The sequence below is a fragment of the Cricetulus griseus genome, chromosome 3 (assembly GCF_003668045.3).
Source record: "Cricetulus griseus strain 17A/GY chromosome 3, alternate assembly CriGri-PICRH-1.0, whole genome shotgun sequence".
Classification (NCBI taxonomy): Eukaryota; Metazoa; Chordata; class Mammalia; order Rodentia; family Cricetidae; genus Cricetulus; species Cricetulus griseus.
Window position 1 is genome coordinate 180,956,194 of NC_048596.1, and position 21,404 is coordinate 180,977,597.

Sequence of the window (21,404 nt, forward strand, 5' to 3'; positions counted from 1 at the left end):
CTAATCACTTTATCTTGAGCTAGTTTCAGATGCTTTAGCTATTCCTTGTCCCTCTGTGTCTGAAAACAGACAGGGTTTCTCTGTGTAATCCTGACTGTCCTGGAACTCATTATGTAGACAAGGCTTGCCTGCAAATCTGCAGATCCACATTTGAGGTCACCATTAGATACAGAGGATCTTCATTCACCTTCAGAATAGGCTACTAGTCCTGTCCCAAAGAAACAGAAGTAAAAATGCCTTGAGAGACACAAAAGTTCAATTGATCTTTTATGATTCTGCGTGTGTGTGTGTGTGTGTGTGTGTGTGTGTGTGTGTGTGTGTGTGCGCGCGCGCGCGCGCGCTCGCGCTCGTCTGTCTGTTTCTTATTACATGTGTGCAGGTATACTTGTGTCTGTGTGTACACATGCATTCATTTGTGTATGTCCATATTGAAGGAAAAGCACAGTATTTTTTCCTTAGACACATTGACCTTGTCTTTTTGACACAGCATCACACATTAATATGAGGTCTCAGGGATTCTGATAGTCTGGCAGGATTGAGAGTGAGACCCAGGAATCAGCATCTGGCTGTCTGCCCAATGGGGGACTCCATGCATGTGTCAAGATACCTGTTTGCAAAAGGAGGAGGATGAAGTAAGGTCTCATGCTTGCCTACCAAGCAGTATACATACACCACTCTCTCAACTTTCCTTTGCTTTTTCCTTCCCCCTTTTAAATTTTTGTTTCATTTTATTTCATTTTTTTTGGTTTTGGTTTTTGGTTTCCCTTATGTAATGGTGTAACTCCCATTGTAGACATCTTGAACTCACAGAGATCATCCTGGCTCTGTCTCCTGAATGTGCTTCCTTTGTTCAGAGGTCTTTGTGTTTCTGAATTTCCTGATGCAGATCTGTGCTGATGGCTGCACAGCTGAAGCAGGGACATCTGAACTGAGGACCTCCTGTGGCCTCTGGCTGATTCATTGACCTATAAATGTTTTTCTCTGTGGCTGGCAGCTTTACATCCCTTGAGGTCTCCTTTGCATTTTCCCATCCTAGGAAATGTCTGTGTTGTTACCATCAATGAGAGCCTGGTGCCATGTGACCCTGAGAAGGGCAGGCCTTTCTAGCTCCTTCCTGTACTTCTCATGTCAATGCCATGAAGAAGCCCTGGGTATCCCCGTGGAAGGGCTGCAGACTGGACATGTCTAGGGCCTTCAAACACAGCTACCAACAAGACATACTTGCCCTGGCCCAAGAGCTGCTTCAGGTGTCAATGCCACAGTTTTGGTGTGGAATATTACCAGGAAGTCCATGCCACAGTGAAGAGCACACAGGATTAGAGAGTCCTGACTGAGAATTTTGCTGCAATATTGCACTTCACTTGGGACTGGATATCATAAGTTTCTTTCAAGGACAAGACATGGGTCAGGATGAAAATCAAGTGAACATTTAATAAAATAAAGGAATTTCCATGTCAGGTCAGGGAAATCTTAGTGCAATTATGGAGAGTGGAACATTGCTCCAGGCTCATGTACAGTCCTGATGTGTCAACATCAAGCAGAAGTGACCCATAGGGTCCACAATACTGAGTCAATGTGGGAATGGCTCCCACAGAAAACCAAGAGCTGCCATTCTGTGGAGGTCACACAAAGGCAGCTGCCAAGAGTTTGCCCTGCTCTTCTTCAGGGATTCCAGCCACACATGGGCTTTTCAGCAGACTCACCTGAGGAGACAAAAAGCAAATTGTAACCACAGTTATGCAGGAGCCGCTCACTTGAATGCTGGTGGACACAGTCAGAGTTATGGCAGGTCGAGGAACAGATGTCACATGGAAGGACAATCCTTTATGAGAGATGAAACCTTCATGCATGTTTTGTTCTATTCCCTTTCCTTAATGCCTCCCACATGTTGTGTGTGTGTCTGGGTTCATCCGTGTCTTCTGGTGCACACGCATGTGATCTCAAATGTGTGATAGGAGAGGTCTCAATTGTCCCAGTTTCCTTGTTTTCTGAGGTACTCTCCTTGAAGCTAGAGTTGGGTAATAAGCCTAGACTGTCTGAGCAAGCAGTCAGTCTGAACAACCATAGAGGTGGAGTTATGCTCACCATGACATGCAAGGCTTTGATGTGGTTGCTGCTTCTGAGCTCATGTCCACATGTTTGCAGACCAAGTACTTGGTGCAGTGAGTTACCGCTGCCTCTAGTGGGGCATTTGATGGCTACATTCTCATCTGATGATATCTCTCATGAGCCTAATGTAGTCAACAGATCAATGGGTCATGGACCCTTTGTGGTGGTCAGTCCCCAGGAGCCACATAAAGGGATACAGTGGGAAAGCTCCTTCTAGGGCCACACACATCTTCAGGTTCATGTCCTATGCATGGTTGCAGAGTATCAGAGGCAAAGGGCCTTGCACTTCAAAGATGAAATACACCAGGGAATGCCCACTTAGTTTGCTTGGGACTCCATGTCCCATGCCTTGCTGTCCCTTACCTGGGAACTGTGTCTTCTGTCTTTGGGGTGAGGAGGCAACAGCATAAACTGGAAAAGAGGTGACTAATTCACCTCCTCACCCCTTTCCAGCCCCTTCTGTGCTTCTTCTTGGAGGCTATGGCTCCCTCCTGGGGCTGGTCCTTGCTAGAGATGGGTGGTGACTGTTGAACCGCTATTTCCTCGGTGTTTTCATATTCAGGGTTCTCACTCTGGATGTCCAGGATGTCGATAGTGTCATGTGTTTCCTCCCTGCACTGTACATCGGTTTCCTTCAGATCTCTAGATGTGCTGATGCTAGCTGTGACCTCTGTGTCACTCTGTGGTCCTGGCATCCCTGTACCACTGTTGTCTTCGTGGATCCACAGCCAATCAAGGGATATGACACTGAGCATGGTGTCACTGCCCGTGTCCTCAGTCTCAGCCTCCTCAGCATCATGGGGAGCTGAGTTATAATAAGAAGTGGTGTCCTCCAGGCAGGAGAGGGAGTCCTCAGATGAGTCACTATCACTAGATGAGCTAGTGCTCTCTGTGTCCTCTGAATCTTTATTGATGTTATGGGCGGGCACAGGAGAAAACTGTGGGCCGGAATTCCAAGGCCAGCTGATATCCGGCAGCTTGTATAAATCTGGAGCGCTGGATCTAGAGGACATCTGGCTCTTTTTCACATTATCCAACTCTTGCCTGTTGTAGTCTTCAGATGTCATGAGTGTGGGCAAGGCGGGTTCACTCCCTGCCCTCCTTAGGGTGGCAGGGAGGGTTGGAGGACCTGCAGAATTGCTCTTTGGAACCTGCCATACTTCACCAAGGATGGTACTATCCCCTTTTCTCCTGTGGACCATATTGGTTTTTGCTAGGCCAACATTGAGCATATTTGTTCCTTGGGGTTCCAGGGTTTTATCCAGCAGCTTGTATAAATCTGGAGAACTTGACCTAGAGGCGCTCTTGCTTTTTCTCCTTTCATTCACCTCTTGCCCCTTTTTGTCTTCAGATGTCATGAATGTGGGCAAGTCAGGTTCACTCCCTGCCCTCCTTAGGTTGGGAGGGAGGGTGGGAGGACCTGTAGGCCTCTTGAGAGAATGGCTCTTTGGGACATGCCATATTTCTCTAAGAATGTTACCCCCACTCTTTCTCCTGCTGAACATATTGTTTTCTCTCAGGGCATCATTAAGCCTATTTGTTTCTAGGAGTCCCAGGCTTTCTTTGGCCCTGGGGCCTAAGCAACACATAGCATCAGCAATGGTCGTGATGGACAGACTGGAACCAGTGTCTCTACAAGGTGATGGAAAATCTCCATCCCAGAGATTCATGAATGGTAATTCCTCTTCCATGTTCACCACCGGGAAAGGTGGGGCTTTGGGCCCCCACAAGATGCTACAAGTCAAAAGACAAAGGAAGGTTTAGGGGAGTAGTTTGTAGTTCTAATTTATACTTCATGAAAATCATAGCTTCCTCAACATCGTAATGATAATCTTGGGGTCAGATGTTTAAAAAAAAAGCCAACCCAAACCCCAAAGCAATTATGAGAAAGCATAAGAAAGATCAGAGTTGAATTAAGTGGTCACTTAGAGGTTGAAACAAAGACCAAAGAAACAAAGATCAAGGGAAGACATGATTTGAAAGGATGAAGAAGTCTGACAAACTTGTGTCACCCTGAAACATGAGAGAAATTGTTGAAATGTAAGACAGGACATAGGGTATGAACGAAAGAAAAGTAGGGTCTCAGGCACTGTGTGTGTGTGTGTGTGTGTGTGTGTGTGTGTGTGTGTGTGGGATGTGAATTAACTCTAGAGATGTGGTAAAACTGAAAGGAGTTTTCTCGAACCATAAAAGAGACACCAGCATTGATAAGATGTTATCCACCCTACATACCACTTGCTGTCTTCCAGCTACTACACTCTGGGTGTGATGATGAATTCTGGATGTTACAAAACTTGGAAAGGGATCAATTTAGGGATAAGATGGAAAGAGTAATACAATTTCTATTAACAAGGACATCCCAGGCCAACATTGCATGATGGACTTACCTACAGGCCTTACATTATAATGGAGGCCAACTCAGCTCAAGAACCATCATCAGACACACGTAAAAATCACTCCAAACTCAGTCTGGAAATCCAGTATTCCCCCGTGGCTGAACACACACACACACACACACACACACACACACACACACACACACAGGCATTCATGCACACAGGCTTGAGTGAACTCTAATATCCTTGATGGGCACACATACGCAAGCACACACAAACACATAAGCTTGTGTATTCTCCAATGTCTTTGATGAACATCCACAAACATGCACTCAGAGACACACTTGCACAGACACACACACACAAACTTGAGTATGCTAAAGTGTCATTGATGAATATCCACACACACACACACACACACACACACACACACACACACACATATGCACATGCCCACATATGCAGACATGAACACATGAGCACAGGCTTTAGTATATTCAAGTGTCATTGATGAAAATCCACACACAGGCACACACATGCATACACACACACACACACACACACACACACACACACACACACACACACACACAAATGCAGGCACACACACACACATGCACAAGCATCCATGCACACCCACACATGTACAAGCACACACACAGCAGCATGAGTATACTCCAGTGTCACTGATGAACATTCGCTTGTACATCTGGTATCAGCTTCTTGGTATTTACACAAAGTTCATAAACACACGACAGAGTTGATGCTTCATGTTCCCAGTGAGTTCAACAGGGAATCCTTGGATAATTCTATGGGAAACTAGTGGACAACAAGCATGGTAGGAGGTCCAATGAGAGGCCAATGCTCAGCCACAAGAAGTTTGTGTCGTTTTTCTGAAGTAGAAATAGACATGAGATTTGTGTCTGTAACCCCAGGTGCAGAGAGATGGTGATCCTGACTAGAACCATGGAGAAGTGGGTGGACTCTTAACTGAAATGGGGGCCTTTGGGGTACATACAAGGGGCAGCTGCCATGTAACAGAGCAGAGGAAATGATCCCAGGTCCCTGTGCATCTCTAGAAGTTTATAGGGGAATGTCTTAATCACACAGTTAAGGTTTCAAACAAGAAAAATAAAACCAATGTAAAACATGGCAAAACATCTTTCATGGAACAATTAAGCAAAATGAACACAGGAGCAGAAATCCATGCCACAACCAAAAGCACTGAGTGTATGAATCAAAATGACTAACAATACGCAAAATCCAAACTAAAAGAGGAAATCTGCCAATGTCAACGTTCAAGAGATTCTGAGAGTCCATTTGATCATGACAAATGGAGAACTCTGACTGCTCCCCACCACACAAGAGTTGCTCTGCAACATCAAGACAAACCCCAGCCTTCTGCAGGGCTTATGTGAACTGATTTCCATAACTACTCACCACGGCTTTGTGTGATGTCAGAGAAAGGAATGGACCAGCAAGAGCTGGGAATAACCCAAAGATGTTTCTCTATCCAGATCATGGGACTGTATAACTGTTGTCAATGTGAGCACATCCCCAACAAGATGCTTTTTAAAGGGCAAAGGGAAACTCTGCTCTCATGCTCTCAGAGGACAGGGAGGTATGACAGATGAGGAGCTGCAGACTTGGAAAGATAGGTTTGAAGCTGCTGGGTACATGACTTTCAGGCTCCTCCTGCATACAGTCACCCAATTCCTCCTGCTGCTTCTCATTTCCCTGGGCCTTTATGACCTTCCCAAACTGCACCTCCTGCTGTGTATGTTTGGTGTTTTGATTATTATGTGGCGAGGTGATCTTTTTTTTTTTTTTTTTTGGTTCAGTCTATTTGGTGTTCTGTAGGCTTCTTGTATTTTCATTATTTTCTTTAGGTTGGGAAAGTTTTCTTCTGTGACTTTGTTGAATATGTTTTCTGTGCCTTTGAATTGGATTTCTTCACCTTCTTCTATACCTATTATTCTTAGGTTTGCTCTTTTCACAGTATCCCATATTTCCTGGATATTTTATGATAGGGTTTTGTTGGACTTAGGATTTTCTTTGGTTGATGAATCTATTTCTGCTAGTGTGTCTTCAACTCCTGAGATTTTCTCTTCCATCTCTTGTATTCTGTTGATTATGCTTACATCTGTAGTTCCTGATCATTTACCCAGATTTTCTATTTCCAGCATTCCCTCAGATTGTGCTTTCTTTATTGTCTCTATTACAGTTTTTAGGTCTTGAACTGTTTCCTTGAGAGATTTGTTGATGTCTTGTATTTTTTGGTTTGTTCTGTCTTTAATTTCTTTAAGGGACTTTCTCATGTCCTCTTTGTGGTCCTCTATCATTTTCATGAAGATGTTTTTAAGGTCATTCTCTTCTGGTTCATCTGCATTGTGATGTTCAGGTCTTACTTGTGTATGGGGAGATCTGGGTGAATGACGCTTTGGACTGGAGTTGGGTAAGAGCAGGGGGTCACTCACCTTGTTTCGGATCAGTCAGTGGAAAGGGAAGGAAGAGTGGCCTGTTCCCAGATTCAGGGAGCTCCTCCCTGCCTGGGCATGTCTACTCCAAACAGGCACAAGCCTGGGGAGATCTGGGTGAATGGTGCTTTGGAAGGGAGTTGGGTAAGAGCAGGGGGTCACTCACCTAGTTGCGGATCAGTCAGCGGAAAGGGAAGGAAGAGCCAAGTTTTAACTTTTGAAGAAAATTACAACCTGTATTTCAGCATGACTACACCATTTTGCATCTCCTCTAGCCATGCATTGTGAGCATGCCAATAGTTCCATGTCTTTGCCAACACTGATCATGTGTGTATGCTGTAGTGGTACCTGAAGGGCTCTCTAGGAGGTCCAAGCATTGCAGATAGGTTTTGTCCTTCTCCCTTTCTTCTCTCTTGATGAACTGTTAGACTACGTTCCTAAAAATAGTCCCCAGGGTCTATTTCCTTACTTATCCACTGACTCATTCCTTAGACTGATCCCCAAGTCCAACTATAAAAACAAAAAGGTCCAGGAATCAAAATTTGCTATTTGGCTACACTGGCTAACCTGTCCAATCAGGAGCTACCAACTCATGTTAATACAAACTTCTTTGTTGTGAAATATTCCTTTACACTGTGTGGATATATGTCACTGTGATTGGTTTAATAAATAGCTGGGCAGAAAGAGTTGGACAGGAGAATCAGACTAGGAAAGTGCTGGGAGGAAAAAGGTGGAATCTGGAGTCATGAGAGACCCAGAAAGAAGCAAGATGAATGTGCTGTGCTGAAAGACAGCACCACCATGTAGCAGAGAGTAGAGGAGGTATATGGAGAACCATAACTGTAAGAATCTAGTCTTCAATCCCATCAAAGACCTAAGAAGGACATAATATTATGTGAGTAAAAGGAAATGCAGAGCAACCAGCTTCTAAAATTAAGAGATGACACCAACAGCTGACTGACTGTTCAGTCACCCAAAGTTCGTCTGTAATATTTAGGCATCCAACTTTGATCTATACACTGAAATTTTTGACAGCAGGGAATTTTGGATGACTGTAATACCCTTTCTTGGCAAATCATGGCAGTTATTTTTTGTCTCTTATTGGTCCAGCTTAGACAGTATACTGTCAGCAATTGAGGCAAGAGCAGTTTCTTTGACCAAATGACTAGCTTGTGCCATAAAGAAAATAAACTCTGTGTAGCCCTACTATATGCCGATGACACATTGGTGGAGAAAGAAATCAGAGAAACATCACCCTTTACAATTGCCACAAGCAACATAAAATACCTTGGGGTAACACTAACCAAAAAAGTTACAGACATGTACAGTAAGAATTTTGAGTCTCTAAAGAAAGAAATTAAAGAAGATACCAGAAAATGGAAAGATCTCCCATGCTCTTGGATATGTAGGATCAACATAGTAAAAATGGCAATCTTACCAAAAGCAATCTACAGATTCAATGCAATTCCCATCAAAATCCCAACACAGTTCTTCACAGAACTTGAAAGAACAATACTCAACTTTATATGGAGAAACAAAAGACCCAGGATAGCCAAAACAAACTCTGTACAATAGAGGAACTTTTGGAGGCATTACCATCTCTGACTTCAAGCTCTATTATAGAGCCATAGTTCTGAAAACAGCTTGGTATCAGCACAAAAACAGACAGGTAGACCAATGGAATTGAATTGAAAACCCGGATATTAACCCACATATGTATCAAAACCTGATTTTTGACAAAGAAACTAAATCTATACAATGGAAAAAAGAAAGCATCTTCAACAAATGGTGCTGGTAGAACTGGATTCAGACATGCAGGCAATTGCAGATAGATCCACATCTGTCACCATGCACAAAACTTAAGTCCAAATGGATCAAAGATCTCAATATAAATTCAGCCACACTGAATCTTCTAGAAGAGAAAGTGGGTGATACCCTTGATTGAATTGGCACAGGAGACCGCTTCCTGAACATTACACCAGTAGCATAGACATTGAGATCTTCAATTAATAAATGGGACCTCCATGAGGGAGCAGAAAGGTTGAGTCAGGTGAAGAATAGAAGAAAGGGTATGTGATAGATAGGGCTTTAGTTGGGAGGTGGTAGGGGAGGAAGGGAGGGAGAAGGGAACTGTGATTGTCATGTAAATCAATCTTGTTTCTAATTCAAATAAAAATGATAAAAAAATAAATGATACCTCCTGAAACTGAGAAGCTTGTAAGACCATTTTGGAAATCAGTATGGCAGTTGCTCAGAAAAATGGGAATCAGTCTACTGATGTGTAATTTGAGCTTTAGTAATGTTTCTTTTACAAATGTGGGTGCCTTTGTATTTGGGGCATAGATGTTCATGATTGAGACTTCAGCTTGATGGACTTTTCCTGTGATGAATATGAAATGACCTTCATTATCTCTTTTGATTTTAGTTTGAAGTCTGATTTGTTAGATATTAGGATTGCTACACCCGCTTGTTTCTTGGGTCCATTTGATTGGAAAATCTTTTCCCAACCCTTTACTCTGAGGTACCGTCTGTCTTTGAAGTTGAGATGTGTTTCTTGTATGCAGCAGAAGGATGAATTCTGTCTTTGTATCCATTCTGTTAGCCTGTATCTTTTTATAGGCAAGTTAAGACCATTCGCATTGATGGATATTAATGACCATTGATTGTTTATTCTTGTTTGTTTTGGATTTGTTGGTGTTATTGTGTGTGGATTTCCCCACTTTTTTTTTGGTGTTTGTTAAAGTGGGATTATCTATTGCCTGTGGTTTTTTGAGAATAGTCATCTTCATTGCATTTGAGTTTTTCTTTCATGAATTTCTGTAGGGCTGGATTTGTGGATATGTATTGCTTAAATCTGGTTTTGTCATGGAATATCTTATTTTCTCCATCTATAGTGATTGAAAGCTTTGCTGGATACAGTAGTCTGGGCTGGCATCCATGTTCTCTTAGCATTTGTAGAACATCTATTCAGGATCTGGCTTTCAAGTTTCCCTTGAGATGTTGGGTATAATTTAGATAGGTCTGCCTGTATATGTTACTTGGCCTTTTTCTTTTGCTGCTCTTAAAATTTTTTCTTTATTCCTTAAGTTTGGTGCTTTGATTATTATGTGGCAAGAGGACTTCTTTTTGTGTTCTTTTGAACACCATCTATTTGGTGTTCTGTAAGCTTCTTGTACTTTTATAGGCATATCCTTCTTTAGGTTGGGGAAGTTTTCTTCTATGATTTTGTTGAATATGTTTTCTGTACCTTTGAGCTGAATTTCTTCACCTTTTCTATACCTATTATTATTAGGTTTGGTCTTTTCACGGTGTCCCACATTTCCTGGATATTTTGTGTTAGGGATTTGTTGGACTTGAGATTTTCTTTGGTCAATGACTGTATATCCTCTAATGAGTCTTCAACACTTGAGATTCTCTCTTCCATTTCTTGTATTCTATTGGTTATGCTTACATCTGAGGTTCCTGATTGTTTACCCAGCTTTTCTATTTCCAGAATCCCCTCATTACTGTGTTTTCCTTATTGTTTCTAATTCTGCTTTCAAACCGTGGACTGTTTGAATTGTTTCCTTCACTTGTTTGGTTGTTTTTTCTTGGCTTTCTTTAGATTCTTTAAGAGATTTGTTTATTTCTTGAATTTTTTGGTTTGTGTTTTCCTCCATTTCATGTAGTTTTTTGCTTGTTTTTTCTTCTATTTCTTTAAGGGATTTTCTTGTTTCCTCTTTAATGGTCTCTATCATCTTCATAAGATAAGTTTTAAGGTCCATCTCTTCTTCATCCTCTGTGTTGGGCTTTTCAGATCTTGCTGGTGTGGAGTCCTTAGATTGTGGTGGTGTCATATTGGTCTTTCTGTTGTTGAGTGTGTTCTTATTCTGTCATCTTCCCATCCCTTTTTCCAGTGGGTCCAGATGGGGTCTCTCCCTCTCTCAGGTGGCAGGTGGAGGGCTGAGAGCAGAGGGGGAACCAAGAGTGAGGTGTGTCTGAACTCAGGGTGGGCCTTCTGGTCTGGGCAGGTGCACTCTTGTCCTGGGGGAGGATAAGGAAGAAGGGAACAAGGGGTGATGGGGGAAGTTGGTTGCAGAGTAGTGCCCAGACTCACCTCAGGTGGCAGGCAGAGGGCCGATAATTTCTTTAAATGTTTAACATGTGTCTCCTGACTTAGGAAGTTTGCTCTAGATTATAAATACAAAATCTGAATACATGTGATCACATGAAACTATGTGTGAGAATGTTCATACAACTTTATTAAAAACCAAACCTGGGATCGTAGGTCAGGACCTACAATTCAACAACTCAGGAAGCCAAGTAGTGTGACCTTGAGGTCAGGGCCATTGTGGGCTACATAGAGCTCTTGTCCAAAAAAGAGGAGCAAATAAGCTAGTGAAACAACTGTGCATAGATTTGGTACATGAATAGAATGTGTTATGTGTACACTTAGATGTCATTCCACAATATAAGGAAACAAAAATATTATGTAAAGTGACATAGTCAGTCATTAAACATTCTACTTATATTGCATTGGAGATAAGTCCCAATATAGTAAGATAAAGTAATGTCTTGGCTACATTGAAACGGGGTCAAAGGTAGTGAATGACAACAAAGTGTCTGGAGGAATGCCTTTGGTAGGGGAGTGAGGCTGTTCTGAAACTGATGTGCCGTTGCATGACTTGAGAATTTTCTCAGACTTACTAAACCACACATCTGAAAGAGATTAATTTAATTGCATTTCAATTATCCACAGTAGTCTGAAAAGTATAGTTCTCATGCACAAGCCCCAAGATCAATCCCTCACCCAATAAAAATAATCCACACTCAAGCTACTAAAATTGAGTTAACTATTAAAAGTCTAGAACACATTCTGGCTCTCTGTTGGAAGTTTAGTGTGTATATACAGAAATGAAAACACAGAGAAGCTAACAGTAGCAACCTCAATAAATTCTTCCCTGTCCACAGTTCAAGTCTGCAGGGACCTAATGTTGTCCTTGGAATGCAATTGTTTACACTTTCCACCAGCAGAGGGCATACGATGTTATCCATCAGACCTCTAGAGAACCAGTTTCTCACCACAAAGCAGATCTGTGGTTGTCTGGACCCTGAATTTCTCATCTACAACTGAACATTTGTTACTGCTTGTAAGTTACTGTGATTGTGGTTTTTGTTTTGTTTCTGAGATGTTGGTCTTGTTATCTTGCCCTGTGCTTATGTAATCCTCCTGTCTGAGGCCACAGACACTAAGAGTTTATAGTTTACTATGTATTAGGAACAGCATTGTTAACTTATGAAGGCAATATGGCTTAGGGAAATCAGGTTTTATATTGGCAACTTAGATATTTGAGAAAACATGAACTTGCTGAGAGAGGACATGGGATTTCCTGTAGTCAACAGTACCTGAAGTTACTGCTTCATTTGAAAAGGGTCTGAGGCTTGGAAAAGAGGAAAGAGAGGATGGGGAGAAGATGATGAGAGGAAGGAAGGAATGAACAAATGAATGAATGAATGAGCCTAATCACAGTGAAGTGTTAAATCAGATTGGATAACTTTGGGGCTTACAACACATCCATTCAGTTATGTGAATATTTATTGACTTTAACAAAATCTGTTCAGAAAGATAAGGAGTAGCTCATGGAGTTTTTCCATGCATTTCCTGAGGTTAGAAATGCTTATGTGAGTGTTGGAACAAATAAAAATAAATAAATGCACTTTGTAACCTCAGGATGACCCCATCTGACCTCAACCCTACAACCTTTCCCGTCACAGGGCACTAAAGCTCTGTGTGCTTGTCCTGATACCACTTTAGCTCCTGGATCTTCTCTGGCAGAGTCTTGGTCCAGAACTACAGCCTTCCGGCTTTCAGAGCTCGGCCCACAGTAGGATGAATGTCCAGCCGCAGGTACTGCTCATCATGGATCATCTTAGGCCAGTAGGTCAGACCCTCACTGTTGGGGTTCCTGTGTATATGACACCAACAGGGAAGGTTGATGTCATCCCGATCTAAATCCTGATCCCCTGAGTTGGGTCAGAGTAATAGATGGGTAGGACAAGGCCCTCAAGGGACAGATGGACAGGTGTACTAATGTGGAACGCAAGTGTCAGTCACTAGTGTTTGCTCCATATGAAGCAAGGGAAGATGTCTAGTTTTGTGTCTCACTCTCAGAGGGAAAATCTAAAGAATAGTACCACAATACTGTGACTCACTCACCAGGTCTTTGTAGGACGAGCAGTAACTTAAAGCTCAAAGGTGTCTGTCTAAGTGTGCCCTGGGTTACAGAAGACTATGGTGTAATTAACGACCACATACGCTAATGAGGCACACTCACATGGGAGCCCTAGATGGAGACAAAATCAGAGGAGGCTGAGGGAGGGGCATGTTCTCACCCATGTCTTGCAAAGTTGGCCCAGTAGTTCATCATCCTCCTGTTCAGCAGCTTCTCCTCCTCAGTGAAGTCAACTGCAGACAGAAAGAGACAAGGGTCCATATCCTACCCACCTCATGCAAGCACAACTCACACACCCCTATAGCAACTACAGCCTGATCCTGAACCCTAGGCTTGGTTTAAACTCTCTTCCCTCAGCACTCAGAAAACAGCGTCCATCCAACACTCTACTTGAATTCTCTCAGGTTCACTCCTATCCCAGTGTGCTCTCTTTCCTTCTAGTAGAAGCTAGACTAGGAAAGGTTCATATCCTAACCTTGGTAGAGTTTTTGTTGTTTTGTTTTGGTTTTGGGGATTATTTTTGGAGCTTAGAAATGGATAGCACTTGATCCCATCTCTCTGAGAGTCTTGGTTTTCTCAACCGGACTGAGAGCTCAATAATTCCTCAGGACATCATCTGGGGCTCCAATCAGTTCAAGAAAACAAGAAGGACTCACGTTTCAAGCCCCAAAGGTGAGAGACAAAGACAAAGGGAAGGTGATCACCATGGTCAGCTCTCACATGTGATGGCCTGACATGCTTGATGTAGCTTGGCTGGTGCTGGAAATCATAGAAGTAGACAGGAGCATGGGAACCTGGGAATGAGGACAATGTTGACATAATTATCTCTCATATAGAGCTTTTCTTCCTAATCCTTGGCTACAAGAAACCTAGCTCTGAAGTTATCAAGAGTCATAGTTGAGTGGTTAGCTCTAGGCTGGAGAATAGGCTATGGGAATCCTTTTGTTAAACAATAACCCTGCCATTCCCAGGTGAGTATTGACAGGATACCAAGTGTAACTAATATGTTTCTCCTTGTGGACCTGGATAAAATGCCACTTTTTTTTTTACACTACACATAAGGATTTACTGAGGAAAGTGTCCTCAGAGGCCTGGTGTCAGAGACCTGATGAAGATATGGGTCAGGCCTGAATCCTACAGTGCTCACCTAGAATTCAAATCTCCAAGTTTCCCCACCCTTTGTCTCATTAAAGATGTACTCACGCTGAAAATGTGCTACTTGTAGTGCAGGGATCCCAAACGTGAAGTTCCCCATAATGTCTCTGAACTGTGCTTGCAGGGCCTGGGGGTCCTCAGTGTCCCCCATGTACTCTTCCATTACCAGGTCACTACATTCAGGAGGCAGCATCTACACCAAAGAGAGCAGGAAGAGTGATGTAGGGCGGGCCCCTGGATAGGTAGGCAGAGACATCCTAGTAAGAAATGTGGCCAGGGGTGAGACAAAAAATAGGGGGAAATGTACAAGCTTTGGGTGAGCTCACATAGAAACACACAATACATAGTCTTTTATTTCTGGGCATGCTGTAGAGAAGAATATATGGGAACCCGTTCTGTTAGGATAGGATTCAAATTTCTTACCATCTGTGTTGCTCTGCTGTTTTGAACAGCTGGCAGGGTCTCTCTGGTTATGTTCTTTATGACATGATCAAGGCCCATGTACTGGGAAGTAGAGAACAGTTTTAAGAATAGGATGGCTTGGATCTAGATCAAAGTATTTCTGAGTTCCCACTACCCACAATTTGAGTTTAGATTCCCAGGGGCTTAGAACTAGGTCTTACCAAGGGCATTGCTCGTCACGGTCTATAACAATGATGCTGGGGACAGGGTGAAAATCCACAGAGGCCAAGAGCTCCTGAGGGTGCCTAGGTAGGAACGTCCCATCCACCACAGCAGGGATCATAGTGAAGACCTATGGGGCATTAAATGTCAACGATGAAATTGAATCATATACATGTTGTGATGCCCACTGGATATCCACACGATTTTCCCATTTTCTATATTATCTCAGGATGCTATCCTAATGGCAGAAGAAACTTTACATCAAAATTAGCAAATCTTGTTATTTCTACACACAGTACTAAAAGGACACCAAACCGTTAACTGGTTTGAGTAGTAAGCACTGGCAATCCCACATCCTGGTGATCAAGTGCGACAAGTCACACAATTCTCCCAACCTGGTTGATAGCCAGAATCTCTGCTTCCGTCTTGTGTCGTAGGCAATGTACTAGGGTCTCTGAGTTCTTTGCCTCACATCCTGATAGTTTGGCCACTGTCTATAAACAAAAAGTCTTTCACCCCTCCCAGCAGGGAGCATACTTTCCTTGATTCTAAATCTATGTCATTGCCCCTAAGTATCACATCCTATTGTTTGCCATGTATGAAAGGACTTTAAGTGGAACTATTCACATTTTTTTGTACCCCTTTGTTCCACTATTTTTCTTACCCCATGTTTGCATTTGTCTACACCAGCTTAGTTGGACTATGAACTTCCAAGGATTCTACTGTCTCTACTTCCCATCTCACCATAGGTGCACTGGATTTACTGAACACATATTACCACCTCTAGCCTTATAAGGGGTTTGGGAATCTGAACTTGGGACCTCACACTTGCACAGCAAGTATGTACACCATCTGACTCTCTGTCTCAATTTATGAGTTCTGGTTAGATTTTTTTTTAGTCAACTTGACACAAGCCAGGGTGATCTTGATAGCGGGACTTCAACTGAGAAAATGCCACTATCAGATTGGCTCATAGGCAAGCCTGGCATTTTCCTGATAAGTATCTGATACTGGAGGGCCCATCCGATGGTGGGCAGTGCAACCCATGGGCAGGTGTCCTGGGCTGTGTAAGAAAGCATACTGAAGAAACCATCAATAGCAATTCAGTAAGAAGTGTTCCTCCCTGGTCTCTGCTTGAGTTCTGACCACCAGAGACCTGCCTGAGTGCCGACTCTGACATCCCTTCAAGATGGAGTATATACAGGAACCTGAAGTCAACCTTTTCCTCCATAAGTAGCTTTTGGTCATGGTATTTATCACTGGGAAACCCTGTGTAAGAGTTTGGCCAGTGGTGGTAGCCACTGGACACAGCTTTTCTGTTGTATATCATACTCAGTATACATAAACTAGAAGGAGCATGGATCCTAAATTTTATGCTTTTTAGAAATTATATGGAAAGAAGCTATATTTCATGATCCTTGTTTATCCTCACTTTACGGATTAACAGAGAACCAGAGACAAGGACTGAAACATCAAAGTAGGGGCTGGTGCTGTTGAGGGCACTCACTGTGTAGACCACCTCGGACTTCTCAGAGATAAGGTCAGGCAGCAGGGCCACTCCATTCTGCATAATGGCTCTGTGGAAGAGTCCTTTGGACATGGGGGACACAACAAGTGAAGACACACTTGTGCCACCTGCTGATGCACCAAAAATAGTGACCTGGTCAGGGTTGCCTCTGAAGTAGGCAACATTCTGCTGGACCTAGTGTAGAGCAGCCACTTGGTCCAGGTAGCCCCAGTTGCCTCTGGCATGCTCGTCTCCAGTGCTGTGAATTGGCAGGAACAGGAATCACAGGTCTGTCCATGTTCTACTTAGAATCCATTGTCCAGCCCATTCCCAGGATTACCTGAAGAAGCCAAGGACACCTAAGCGATACTGGATAGCAACCATTCCTATATCCTCAGTAGCTGCTAGTTTGGATCCATCATTCATGGAAGCCATTCCTGCAACCAGTCCACCACCATGGATTCATACCATCACCTGGTGATATCAATACAGATGCCAGGAGGCTCACAGGGAGGTCAAAGTCAACTGGACTATCTATTAGTAACTGCTTTTTCTCTGTGCAGGTCGACTTACACTCAGTTCTCCTCAAAATTTCTGGACATGGTTCACAGATTGGGTACTTTAGGCCTATAACCATTTCTTTCACTTTTGCCTCTAGGAAATCTTGCATGGATTAATGGCTCTATATCTAAAGTAATATCATCATTATTCTTAGATCCATCAAAGTAGAGAAAAAGGAGTGTCTCCATGAGTGTTTTTCCTGATTGCTAATCAGAAGGGACATCAGATCCTATTAGCACAAAAGATAACCTGCAGTTAGAAATTTTGGGGATGTCAATATGCAGCCCTTGAGTATCTTCCGTAGTGGGTCCTCCAGATACAGTTGATATAAGAATGTGATTTAATCAAAGACCTAGAGCCTCTTGCCTCTCAGAGCTCAAGGGCTCCGAGTCACTTACCCAGGTTTTAAGCAGCTGACCATGGCTGAGATGAGCTTCTTGAATCCAATAAGGTAAGACTACTAATCAGGGTCTAAACTACAGTGGATCTCTGAATTACTTTGTTCCTTCCAATCTTTCAGAGAAAGAAATATCCTCTTCCTCAACCGACCACTGTCTGACCCTCACAGGTAAGTTAGAACCTTTATGGGCATGAGCTGGTGTGTAGATGTTGAGATACAGGCAGTCCTCAGACATAGAGGTTGGATGCCTGATCAGTTTCATCTTCTTTGCAAACTCTGACTTTATTCTATCAGTCTGTGGACACCTGGGGGGAAATTGAAGACAGTTAGTTCAAGATACGTGATGATCAAACCTAAATCTTTGTCTGAATTTTCTCTCAGCCACCTTCAGCTCCTGCTTTCCATGATGCCCTGATAACATGATCTCTCTCTAAAGTACCTTCCTACCAAGATAAAGGCCACCAGCTCTGTAGAAATGACAATGGAGCAGGACTTTTAGGGTGGCCTCCAGTTTGATAGTAATATCCTGAATCAGGCTAGTGTATGGAGACTGCAGGCATCCTCTATGGAAATGATTGTCTTCCTGTACTGACAGTCATTGCTCCTCTACTATTTAAATCCTGGTGTGGTGGTTAGTTTTGAGTGTTGATGGGACACAATGTGGAATCACCCGGTAAAAGAACATTAATGAGGCATTGTCTTGATCAGTAGTTCTCAACCTTCCTAATGCCTTGATCCTTTAATACATTTCCTCATGTTGTGGTGACCCCCAAAGATAAAAATCACTTTGTTGCTCCTGCATAACTCTAATATTGCTGTGGTTATGAATAGTAATGTAGATATCTGTTATGCAAGATAACTGATATGTTACCCCTGGTGAGTTCTGACCTATATATAGGTTGAGCACCACTGGCCTGATTCCTGTTGGCCTCTGAGCACACCTGTGACAAATTATCTCAATAAACATTGAGACAGGAGTACCTGCCTGTTGCATGAAGCACCATTCTCTGGAGAGAGTCTTCTGAATTATATATGAATGGAGAGAGTAAGTGAAGCATTAGCAGGCATGTGTGTGTCTGTAGTGATTGTAAGTAAAGCCCATATGTCCAGGTTTAAGTAAAATTTACAGTAAAGCCTTTGTGTCTGTCTTTGAGAGAAAGTCCATTGATATGTTTGGATTAACCAGTAGAGGTGAGAAATAGTTTTGAGACTGTTTAAACCTTGAAGAAATGTTGTTTCTCTGGAATCTGGACTATCAGAATGAATGGATACCGTAGGGTAGTGACATATTCTTCATCTCAGTTCCAGACTCTCAAAGTACCTCTTTTTTCCACATAGTCTGCAGTGGAAAGCATTTGTACCTGTTCCTTAGTCAGTGGCACCTGGAGAATGGATGGTCACAGTGACTGTGAAGGATTGCCTTGGTCTGCTCCTCACTGCAGTACCTGTGGCTAACTCCCTACAGGTGTCAAGTTTTCACCCAGGAGCCTGGCACAGTTGTTTTTCTCTGTTCCTTAGCACAGTCACTGAAAAATGCCTGGTAGACTGCCCTTAGCACACAGAGAAAGCTGCTCTAGAGATGAGATGGAGGAAGCACTGCAGTGTGGCCTGGAGCTCAGGCTTGAAGTCCCCTGGGTCCCAGAACTTACATGGCTGGATGGGAGGTCCCATCTCTCACACCACTCCACAACTCAGGGGGCTCAGGTGGAGCAAAGCGCAGTTTTCCTACAGGTGGCTTGGCAAAGGGAATTCTCAGGAAAGTGTGGACACCATCATCACGTCTTTCACATGGACAAGGCTTCCTTTCACCTGCCCTGTGTGTATGTGTTCCTGATGGGGCTGGCTGAGTCCTGGTCTGTAGGTGGAAAGAAGCCATCAGTTTTGACATATGGAGATTGCTACCTTATTGTCACTGTGGTACATGGGGGAAGATAACCTGGGTCCTTTCAGTACAGCTGTGGGATATGGAGATGAGGCCTTTTGGAATACCTAGGGCCAGAATCCTTGTCCATTGACCCTCTTGAAAATTGGCAGGGCACTTCTCTAGTTGGCAAGGTGACAGACTCAGAGCCATTTGGAATTAAGAAGGAATTATTGTCATTATCCAAGGCCAGTAGGAGCTCCAAGCACAATCACACACAGAAGAGAGACATGTCTCTCTTGCTCTTCTGTCCCTGCTGGATCCTCAGTACAGGTACCTTAGATATCCCCAACCCTCAGTGTGCCACAGGGACCTTCCGATGGGATTTGGTAGGGGCATTAGGAGGCACACAATTTCCACATGTTCATCTGTCATTCCAACAGCCTCTTCCCTCCCTGGTGCCCCACCACTAGCTCAGCTTGTCTCTGCAGAACTGGGCAGCTCTGACCCTGGTCCCCTCTGCTCACTTAGACAGTCCTACCATGCACATGGAGGAGGAGAAGTAGGAGCCTACAGACCACAGCATATAGCCAGCCATGAAGTCTATTGAGTGGCATGGTTGAATCCCAGGCCTAAGTTTGTGCTGCTACAAGATGACAGTCTTATAACAACAGAAAACAGAACTAGTAGGCCTTGCCCAGGCCCGAATTTATACCTTTAGGGGTGTAGGTGTTGAAATTTGGTTGAGCTGGACAAAGTTCTTATTGCAGGAGAACTGATAAGGCAGAAGCCACAGGGAGCCAATTGTCAGCAGGTAGGACAAAGACACCTCTGCAGTTTCTGCTCTTTCCTTGGTCTCTAGGATAGACCCAGCATGACTCTGAAGTCCTTCTGGAATGCCAGGATCCCTGTCCTTGAACATGGAGTCACCATAGTGATTCCATCCTTATCCTTAAGTCACCTTTGTGCTTCAAGATTCATAGAGCATTGAGTCCACTGCCAGGGTGGTCATAGGATCTGCAGGTCCCCTCACTGTTAGGTCCCCTCACTGTTAGGTTATGCTGGTTTCTTTGAAAGATCCTGAAATTCTGGCTCCTCTTCCTGTGTGTGCAGCAGTTTTATAAAACTTTCAGGCCCTAGTGCAGTGGTTCTCAATGTCCCAAATTTTGTGAACCTTTGATACAGTTCCTCATGTTGTATTGACCCATAAAGATAAAATTACTTTGTTGCTACTTCATAACTGTACTTTTGCTACAGTTATGAATCACAATATAAATACCTGGTATATAAGATATCTGATATGAAACTACGAAAGTGGTTCTGTCTCACAGGTTGAGAAGCACTGCCCTAGTAGAAATCCCAGGCATCAGCCCTCCTGCACTCAAAGGAAGGGCTTTTCTTTCTGCTCAGCTCCTGAGCCCAGCTGAAGTTTATTCTTAATTCTCTATTCTTCCTGGTGTTGAAGATTGTCATTACAAGAATCATCATTTTGGTGCTATCCTATGGATGGCCTTCAAGGTAATTTAAAAGCTAGCATACCCAAAGGATGCATTCTCATACCTCAAGGACATTAGCTCAACTGTGTTCATAGCAGCATTATTTGTAATATCCAGTACACAGAAACAACCTAGATGCCCCTCACGGGAAGAATGGATAAAAAAAATGTGGTACATTTACACAATGGAGCACTACTCAGTGGTAAAAAAGCAATGGCATCATGAAATGTGCAGGTCAATGGATGGAACTAGAAAAAAAAGATCCTTGGTGAGGCAACCCAGACTTAGAAAGATAAACACAGTATGTACTCACTCATAAATGGATATTAGACATAAAGCAAAGGATAACCAGCCTATAGCCCATGATCCCAGAGAATCTAGGTAACAAGGAGAACCCTAAGAAGACATACATGGATCCCCCCTGGGAAGGGGAAATAGATAAGGTCTCCTAAGAAAATTGGGAGTTCGGGGGAGGAAGGGGGAAGGGGAGGGTGAAGAGAGAAGAGTTGGGAATGGGATGGTCAAGATGGAGGAAGGGCAGAGAGGAGAAACCTGGCCTAAGGATATTCCCAGAAATCCACAAGGATGACCCAAGCTAACACCGTAAGCAATAGTGGAGAGGGTACATTAAGTGCTCTTCACCTGTAATCAGATTGATGACTACCT

The 21,404-nt window shown here is 43.3% G+C and overlaps 1 pseudogene; it reads right to left on the minus strand.

Annotated features, from left to right (window-relative positions):
• Positions 1 to 12,680: 12,680 nt before the first annotated feature.
• Positions 12,681 to 19,859, minus strand: LOC100766735 (annotated as a pseudogene).
• Positions 19,860 to 21,404: the final 1,545 nt, after the last annotated feature.